Source organism: Salmo salar, chromosome 05 (genome assembly GCF_965601325.2).
Source record: "Salmo salar chromosome 05, fSalSal1, whole genome shotgun sequence".
In the NCBI taxonomy this organism is placed as follows: Eukaryota; Metazoa; Chordata; class Actinopteri; order Salmoniformes; family Salmonidae; genus Salmo; species Salmo salar.
This window is the reverse complement of record NC_138295.1, coordinates 29982268-29992210: the sequence shown is the minus strand read 5'-3', so window position 1 is coordinate 29992210 and position 9943 is coordinate 29982268.

Sequence of the window (9943 nt, the reverse complement as noted above, 5' to 3'; positions counted from 1 at the left end):
AGCAGCCCCAGAGCGTCACGGTCCTTTCTGTTTATTGTTTTGTTCGGTTTTCCTTCAATAAAGTTTGTGGAATTACCGGCATGCTGCACCTTGGCTTATTTACGACAGGGAGTTCGAGGACAGTGATCGTGACAACGACACAATGCGGAGTGCCTGGATACAGCCCTTAGCGATGGTATATTGGCCATATACCACAAACCACCGAGGTGCCTTTTGCTATTATCAACTGGATACCAAAGTAATTAGAGGAGTAAAAATACATGTTTCGTCATACCCGTGATATGCCACGGCTGTCAGCCAATCAGCATTCAGGGCTCGAACCACCCAGTTTATAATGTGAATTATATTATCTTCACTTGGTTTATTATCTAGCTAACAATGTAAGACGCAAAAGGCATGTTAATCGTTGCCATAGCAGGATAAGCCAGTTTGCTGACAGTGGTTGTTAGGCCAGCCAGCTTACGTTGGTTATCCAACTGTCAGCTAACTTTTTGATGGCTAGCTAACTACAGTTGGATAATCAACTGTAATTACCTAGCTAATTACATTATAATAGCATTAGCTAGGAGCCTGGCTATACACTGGCCATGTTTAGCCATTTGCCATGTTTAGCCTGCCTATAGCTTGGCCACGTGTAGCCGAATAGAAGCCCATTCAAATAGTCCAGATCGAACTTAGATGTCCTTCACTGGGGATCCCGAGTGGTGCAGTGGTCTAAGGCACTGCATCTCAGTGTGGCATCACTACAGTCCCTGGTTCAAATCCAGGCTGTATCACATCCGGCTGTGATTGGGAGTCCCATAGGGCAGTGCACAATTGGCCCAGCATTGTCCTGGTTTGGCCGGGGTAGGCTGTCATTGTAAATAAGAATTTGTTCTTAACTGACTTGCCTAGTTAAATAAAAAATAAGCAAATGTAAAGTCACTAGCCTGTACAGTGGCCTAGTTAGCTAGCAACCTAAGTTAATAAGCTAAGATTAATGTTACTAGCTAGGCTAGTCTACTGTCAGTGTGGTGATAGCTAAGTGTAGCTTAGCCAAACCATTTGATGGTATTTACTGTTAGCTAGAGAAGCTGGCTGCTTTAGCTTGCTAGCTAGTTGTATGCCATAGCTCCAGCCAGCTCATTAGAAGTTGTTACCAACATTGTAGTTAGTTGTGACATACCAATTTCCACATAAGTAATAACCTAATACTACAATAAGTATATACAATGTAGATATACAGTAATAACTCCTATATGATAATATATCTGTAATACCTGATGAATTAATATAATTGGCTTTAGAAGTATTATGCAGTGTTGCACTTGTAATAACCATAGCAAGAATGAATACCTGCAATTACAAAAAAGTACATTTTAGTACCTTTTTAGATGAGAGCTCACTAAACCCTTAGTGATTCTGAAAACCATGTTTGTATGTCCCACACATTTATTAACGGCTTCCCTTTGGAAAGCATGCCACATTTTTTAACAGTACTTTGGTTTACACTGAAAATGTGTTATTTGTTCATCCATAAAATGTCACGTAAAAGGACTTACAAACAATACAAGATGGCGTCATTAGCAGAGGATGATGCCATAACCCGAAGTGGTAGATGTCGACATCCCTAAGCAAGAGGTACAGGAACCAACTGTGGTTGCTCTAGATGATGATATACGTCCCATATATGGTAAGTATTGCTTGATTCGTCATCATTTTTGGTCCCAGTAGAAACATTACAATTATTTTGGGGAGAAAGTTAAATATCTGACGCGACCAAAGCACCAGACTCTGTTGGCTCTTTGATATTGTTTATGTGACGAGTCTGTAATATTGACACTGCAAAGTGCTAGCTAGTAGGTAGAACCTTTGTAAGCTTTAGTTCATATTTCAGTTCAGAAGTGCGGCAACCATGAATTGATCAGAGAGGGTGATGGGAGCCTCGCCCCATGCATATACTTATACCCCTTTCACACCAAGAAACCAGGGTTTTACCCTGTGTATTTGAAGTGGGTAAAACCTGTGTCAGACCCATTCATACTAAACCTATGACACAGGTAATAAGCATGCAAGTCCGTTCATGGAAAATACCTGTTCAGCACACTAGTAGTACTGTTGTGATTGGACATTACTGACTACTGGTCAGTGAACACAGATCGATCCATACAGACCAACAGCTCACCCATGCTTACACGTGTTATTAGGTAGACCCTAAATCCATCTTTATTGTTTGTGTTTTGAATATTGTGGAGGAAAGAATGGTTATCCGACCTGCTTGTGTGTGTATCACAGATCTGTGCATTAGCCAGGCTATAAACTATAAAAAGGGCAGGCTGGTCCATTGCCTAGTGGTTGGGAATCCCTGCTGTAACCATTCATCTTTTGGCTGACAGCCTGAATGTTCTCTGTGTTTCTCCCTTTAGTACAAGGGGGTCAGACTCCCTCCATACGAGAACCAAGTCCTGTCTCATCTGTTGGTCAGTGTGTTTGCATATATTGAGAAAAAAAATCTGATTTGCAGATTATAAATATCAGCACAACACTAATCAAATATATATATATATATTTGATCTTTCTTCATGTTTAGCATTTTAGTCACTGTTAAGTTCCAGCACATATCACAAACAGGTATCCATACCAAAACCATACAACATAACCTCAATCACCTACAGAAAACAGGGTATCCAAAAAACATATGTTTCAAACAATATACTTTGGCGCCACCTTCTGTTAAAATTTGCCAACTGGCGGAAGATGAACATGGACAGAAACATCTCACACACAACTCCTCCCTGTAACAATCTCTTCCCATCTCTCCCATCTCTCTCATCACTCCCTTCCTTCCTTCTTTGCTCCCCCTCAGTGAGGCAGAGGACAGTGCTGGCGGGCTGGGTAAGGTCCAGACCCAGGTAGAATCGAAACACAGAATACAGAAGCCCCAGTGTGGAGAACCCGATCAGAACCTACAGAACCTTAGCACTGAAATACAGAGGGGCTAGTCTGGGAGGGAGATAAGGAGGGGGAGAGGGAGAGCAAGAAAGATATATTTTAGGGAATTATTGAGCAATAATTCAGAATCAAATCAAATTGTATTTGTCACATGCGCCGAATACAATAGGTATAGACCTTACAGTGAAATGCTTACTTACAAGCCCTTAACCAACAATGCTTTAAGAAGTTAAAAAAATAAAACAATAAGTGAAGTACAAAATTGAAAATAAAAGTTACAAATAAAACAGCAGCAGTAAAATAACAAGCAAGGCCATATACAGGGGGTACCAGTATAGAGTCAATGTGCGGGGGCACCGGTTAGTTGAGGTAATATGTACATGTAGGTAGAGTTAAAGTGACTATGCACAGATTATAAACAGTAAGTAGCAGCAGCGTAAAAGAGGGGTCTGGGTAGCCCTTTGATTAGCTGTTCAGGAGTCTTATGGCTTGGGGGTAGAAGCTGTTAAGAAGCCTTTTGGACCTCGACTTGGCGCTCCGGTACCGCTTGCCGTGCGGTAGCAGAGAGAACCGTCTATGACTAGGGTGGCTGGAGTCTTTGACCATTTTTTCGGGCCTTCCTCTGACTCCGCCTGATGATATAGAGGTCCTGGATGGCAGGAAGCTTGGCCCCAGTGATGTACTGGGCCGTGCGCACTACCCTCTGTAGTGCCTTGCGGTCAGAGGCCGAGCAGTTGCCATACCAGGCAGTGAAGCAACAAGTCAGGATGCTCTCGATGGTGCAGCCGTAGAACCTTTTGAGGATCTGAGGATCTTTTCAGTCTCCTGAGGGGGAATAGGCTTTGTCGTGCCCTCTTCATGACTGTCTTAGTGTGTTTGGGTCAGGATAATTTGTTGGTGATGTGGACACAAAGGAACTTGAAGCTCTCAACCTGTTCCACTACAGCCCTGTCAATGTGGGCCTGCTCGTTCCTCCTTTTCAGGTAGCCCACAATCATCTCCTTTGTCTTGATCACGTTGAGGGAGAGGTTGTTGTCCTGGCACCACACAACCAGGTCTCTGACCTCCTTCCTATAGGCTGTGTCATCATTGTTGTGTCATCGGCAAACTTGATGATGGTGTTTTCAGAATTTCACATTGAGCTAGCTAAATAAGGCAGGTCGTAGCTAGTGTTTCTATATGGATATAGAAAAGGTATAAAGTTTTAGATGTGGCTCAATTCATACCTGCATGCTACAGATTGCCATAAAAGTAAAAGTCATGAGTGAACACGGAGTACAGGAGGGGACTGAAGATCAGCGTGGCAGATGTGTTGTTCCCTACCCTTACCACCTGGGGGCGGCCCGTCAGGAAGTCCAGGATCCAGTTGCAGAGGGAGGTGTTTAGTCCCAGGGTCCTTAGCTTAGTGATGAGCTTAGAGGCACTATGGTGTTGAACACTGAGCTGTAGTCAATGAATAGCATTCTCACATAGGTGTTCCTTTTGTCCAGGTGGGAAAGGGCAGTGTTGAGTGCAATAGAGATTGCATCATCTGTGGATCTGTTGGGGCGGTATGCAAATTAGAGTGGGTCTAGGGTTTTTGGGATAATGGTCTTGATGTGAGCCATGACCAGCCTTTCAAAGCACTTCATGGCTACAGACGTGAGTGCTACGGGTCAGTAGTCATTTAAGCAGATTACCTTAGTGTTTGTGGGCACAGAGACTATGGTGGTCTGCTTAAAACATGTTGGTATTACAGACTCAGTGAGGGACATGTTGAAATTGTCAGTGAAGACAACGGAGAGCGTGATCACACAATCATCCGGAACAGCTGGTGCTCTCATGCATGTTTCAGTGTTACTTGCCTCGAAGCGAGCATAGAAGTAATTTAGCTTGTCTGGTAGGTTCGTATCACTGGGCAGCTCGTGGCTGTGCTTCCCTTCGTAGTCTGTAATAGTTTGCAAGCCCTGCCACATCCAACAAGTGTCGGTGCTGCTGTTGTACGATTCAATCTTAGTCCTGTAGTGACGCTTTGCTTATTTGCTGGTTCATCGGAGGGCATAGTGGTATATCTTATAAGCTTCCGGGTTAGAGTCCTGCTCCTTGAAAGCGGCAGCTCTACCCTTTAGCTCAGTGAGGATGCTGCCTGTAATCTATGGCTTATGGTATGTACGTACGGTCACTTTGGGGACGACGTCATCGATGCACTTATTGATAAAACCAGTGACTGATGTGGTGTACTCCTCAATGCCAACGGAAGAACTCCGGAACATATTCCAGTCTGTGCTAGCAAACCAGTCCTGTAGCTTAGCATCTGCTTCATCTGACCACTTTCTTATTGACCGAGTCACTGGTGCTTCCTGCTTTAGTTTCTGCTTGGAAGCAGGAATCAGGAGGATCGAATTATGGTCAGATTTGCCAAATGGAGGGCGAGGGAGAGCTTTGTTCACGTCTCTGTGTGTGGAGTAAAGGTAGTCTAGAGTTTTTCTTCCCTCTGGTAACACATTTAACATGCTGATTGAAATTATGTAAAACTGACTTGTTTCCCTGCAATAAAGTCCCCGGCCACTAAGAGCACCCCCTCTGGATGAGTGTTTTTTATATTGATTAATTCACAATGAATGAGTGGATGATGTGTGTTTGAAGTATATTGACCAAACACAAGACAAAATTAATTTGTCTTGAACAGAATATGAGATTACAACTTTTCTAAAAGCTTCCTATGGGAAAGATATGGGGAAAGTGGCATTTGAGGAACTGTTTGAGCCTCCAGCTCAGGGCTGGCTCCAGGCATAAGTGACATAAGTGGTCGCTTAGCCCGACCGCAAAAAAAAGTATTTTTAGGAACAAAGTATCTCAACTAACTGTTGAGAGTTAGAATAGTAGAATACAGTGATAGAAAAAGTACCCATTTGTCATACTTGAGTAAAAGTAAAAGATACCTCAATAGAAAATGAATCAAGTCAAAGTGAAAGTCACCCAGTAAAATATTACTTCACAAAAAGTCTAAAAGTATTTGGTTTTAAATATACTTAAGTATCAAAAGTAAATGTAATTAGCAAAAATATACTTAAGTATAAATCATTTGAAATTGCTTATATTACGCAAACCAGCCCGGACACTCCAACACTCAGAAATGATTTACACATTTTGAGAGTCTGCCAGATCAGAGGCAGTAGGGATGACCAAGGATTTTCTCTTTATAAGTGTGTGATTTGACCATTTTCCTGTCTTGCTAAGCATTTAAAATGTAACACGTACTTTTAGGTGTCAGGGAAAATGTATGGAGTAAAAATTACATTATTTTCTTTAGGAATGTCACAAAGTAAAAGTAGTCGAATATAAATCGTACAGATACCACCACAAAAACACAATACTTTAAATTGTTTTTACTTAAGTACTTTATACCACTGGTAGAATACACAAGGTGGAAGTTTGAAATTTGGTTGTGCATCAGCAGTTTTTCTTGTTTTGTCAGTCATGGACAGTCAGTCAATTAGCCATGTCAGCTAACAATTTTTAGAGTGGTAAGTTAGTATAGCCAGTTATCATGGCTGAATACTGACCGTGCACGTGCCCAGGGGCGCTGACCTACAGTGGGCCCCCATTTAATTTGTTAGTCACTCTCACTCAGAGATCATAAGTATGGCATACAGTGCATTGGTAAAGTATTCAGACCCCTTGACTTTTTCCACATTGTTACATTACAGCCTTAATATAACATTTATAACATTGTTTTTGTCCCTCATGAATCTATACACAATATCTGAAAATGACAATGCAAACCTGTTTTTTTTACATTCTTGCTAATTTAATTAAACAAATTAAAAATGAAATATCACCTTTACATAAGTATTCAGACCCTTTACTCAGTACTTTGATAAAGCACCTTTGGCAGCGATTACAGCCGAGTCTTCTTGAGTATGACGCTAAGCTTAGCACACCTGTATTTGGGGAGTTTCTCCCATTCTTTTCTACAGATCCTCTCAAGCTCTGTCAGGTTGGATGGCGTGCGTTGCTGCACAGCAATTTTCAGGTCTCCAGAGATGTTCGATCGGGTTCAAGTCCGGGCTCTGTCTGTGCCACTGAGGAACATTTAGAGACTCGTCCCGGAGCGCTCTGGAGCAGGTTTTCATCAAGGATCTCTCTGTAGTTTGCTCCGTTCATCTTTCCCTCAATCCTGACTAGTCTCCCAGTCCCTGCCGCTTAAAAACATCCCCACAGCACAATGCTGCCACAACCATGCCTCACCGTAGGGATGGTGCCAGGTTTCCTCCAGACGTGATGCTTAGCATTCAGGCCAAAGTGTTCAATCTTGGTTTCATCAGACCAGAGAATCTTGTTTCTTATGGTCTGAGAGTATTTAGGGGCCTTTTGGCAAACTCAAAGCGGGCTGTCATGTGGCTTATACTGAGGAGCGCCTTTATGGTAGAGTGGCCAGACGGAAGCCACTCCTCAGTAAAAGGCACATAATAATACGCTTGGAGTTTGCCAAAAGGCCCCTAAAGACTCAGACCATAAGAAACAAGATTCTCTGGTCTGATGAAACCAAGATTGCAAAAACTAAATACCCACCCACACTAGTATAATGCTCCCCAAGTGTTTGATAAGACTAGGACATTTCCCAAGACTAGGTCATTTCAACAATAAGTCATTTCTCAAGTGCCATTAATTTCTGAGTGGAGGTGAAGAATGACACGTCAGGTCATTTCTTAAATGATATGTAGGTAAAGTGAAGACATTAGTAAACATTTCTGATCTACCAGCTCTAGCAGACTTACTGAGCTTTAAAGACTCTCTCAAACTCTGGCGGTCCCGAGGTGCTGGGCGGTGAGACTAAGTACTTGCGTCTGGCGTAGGTCACCTGGAGTGAGAAGTAAGCTGCGCCAAATACACACACCTTAGTCTGCAGGTAGCCATGCCCATAATATAAACACTTTATGCAATGTATAGTGAACAACTTACCTTGCTCTAACAAACCCAACACCGTTACTCCTGCAATGACCACTACCTGATCCAGCATGTCTTAAGCGCTAAAAGTGTCTGTCTTTCCAACCTGGTGTTTAGATGAGGGGACCGATAGGTGTCAACTCAGGGCGAGAGGCTGCGACTTCCTGATCTTTGAGTGGCCTGGATCATGTGGGTAATTTATTATCCAATGCTTCATCAGGGGTTTGATCATTAGTCCAAACAGTTATCTCCATTTTGCAACTAAACCAAGTTTCTATGGGATAAATGTAGGTATGTCCCTCCCTGGTTCGTTACGCTTCTTCCACTTACTAAAATCTTTGCAACAGAATCGGCATAACGATTACACCCCTGGTAGCCCAATGCAATGGTCAAGCAGAAGGTTTCATGTCTGTCTACGCATATTTATCTACACTATATTACAAAAAGAAAACCAGCCCTGTTGCGGACACTGACGTTTTGCTCCCGGACAAATTAAACATATTTGCTCGCTTTTAGGACAACAGTGCCACTGACACGGCCCGCTACCAAAGCCTGTGGGCTCTTCCTCTCCGTGGCCAACGCGAGTAAAACATTTAAACGTGTTAACACGCAAGGCTGCCGGCCCAGACGGCATTCCTAGCCGCGTCCTCAGAGCATGCGCAGACCATCTGGCTGGTGTGTTTATGGACATATTCAACCAATCCCTATCCCAGTCTGTTACCACATGCTTCAAGATGGCCACCATTGTTCCTGTTACCAAGAAAGCTAAGGTAACTGAACTAAATGACTATTGCCCCATTGCACTCACTTCTGTCATCATGAAGTGCTTTGAGAGACGAGTCAAGGACCATATCACCTCCACCCTACCTGACACCCTAGGCCCACTACAATTTGCTTACCGCCCCAATTAGGTCCACTGACGATGCAATCGCCATCACACTGCCCTATCCCATCTGGACAAGAGGAATACCTACGTAAGAATGCTGTTCATTGACTACAGCTCAGCATTTAACACCATAGTACCCTGCAAACTCGTCATTAAGCTCGAGACCCTGGGTCTCGACCCCGCCCAGTGCAACTGGGTCCAGGACTTTGACGGTCCGCCCCCAGGTGGTGAAGGTAGGAAACAACATCTCCACCCCGCTGATCCTCAACACTGGGGCCCCACAAGGGTGCGTTCTCAGCCCTCTCCTGTACTCACTGTTCACTCATGACTGCGTGGCCACGCTTCCAACTCAATCATCAAGTTTGCAGACGACACTACAGTGGTAGGCCTGATTACCAACAACGATGAGACGGCCTACAGGGAGGAGGTGAGGGCCCTCGGAGTGTGGTGTCAGGAAAATAACCTCACACTCAACATCAACAAAACAAAGGAGATGATCATGGACTTCAGGAAACAGCAGAGGGAGCAGCCCCCTATCCACATCGAAGGGACCGTAGTGAAGAAGGTGGAAAGTTAAGTTCCTCGGCGTACACATCACGGACAAACTGAAATGGTCCACCCACACAGACAGCGTGGTGAAGGTGGCGCAACAGCGCCTCTTCAAGCTCAAGAGGCTGAAGAAATTTGGCTTGTCATCTAAAACACTCAAACTTTTACAGATGCACAATCAAGAGCATCCTGTCAGGCTGCATCACCGCCTGGTACCGCAATTGCACCGCAAGGCTCTCCAGAGGGTAGTGAGGTCTGCACAACGCATCACCAGGAGCAAACTACCTGCCCTCCAGGACACCTACAGCACCCGATGTCACAGGAAGGCCAAAAAGATCATCAAGGACAACAACCACCCGAGCCACTGCCTGTTCACCCCGCTATCATCCAGAAGGTGAGGTCAGTACAGGTGCATCAAAGCTGGAACCGAGAGACTGAAAAACAGCTTCTATCTCAAGGCCATCAGACTGTTAAACAGCCATCACTAACATAGAGAGGCTGCTGCCAACATAGAACAGACTTAAAGGTATCACTAGTCACTTTAAGTAACGGCACTTTAATAAAGTTTACATAGAGGTATCACTAGTCACTTAAATAAAACCACTTTTATAATGTTTACATATCCTACATTACTCATATGTATATACT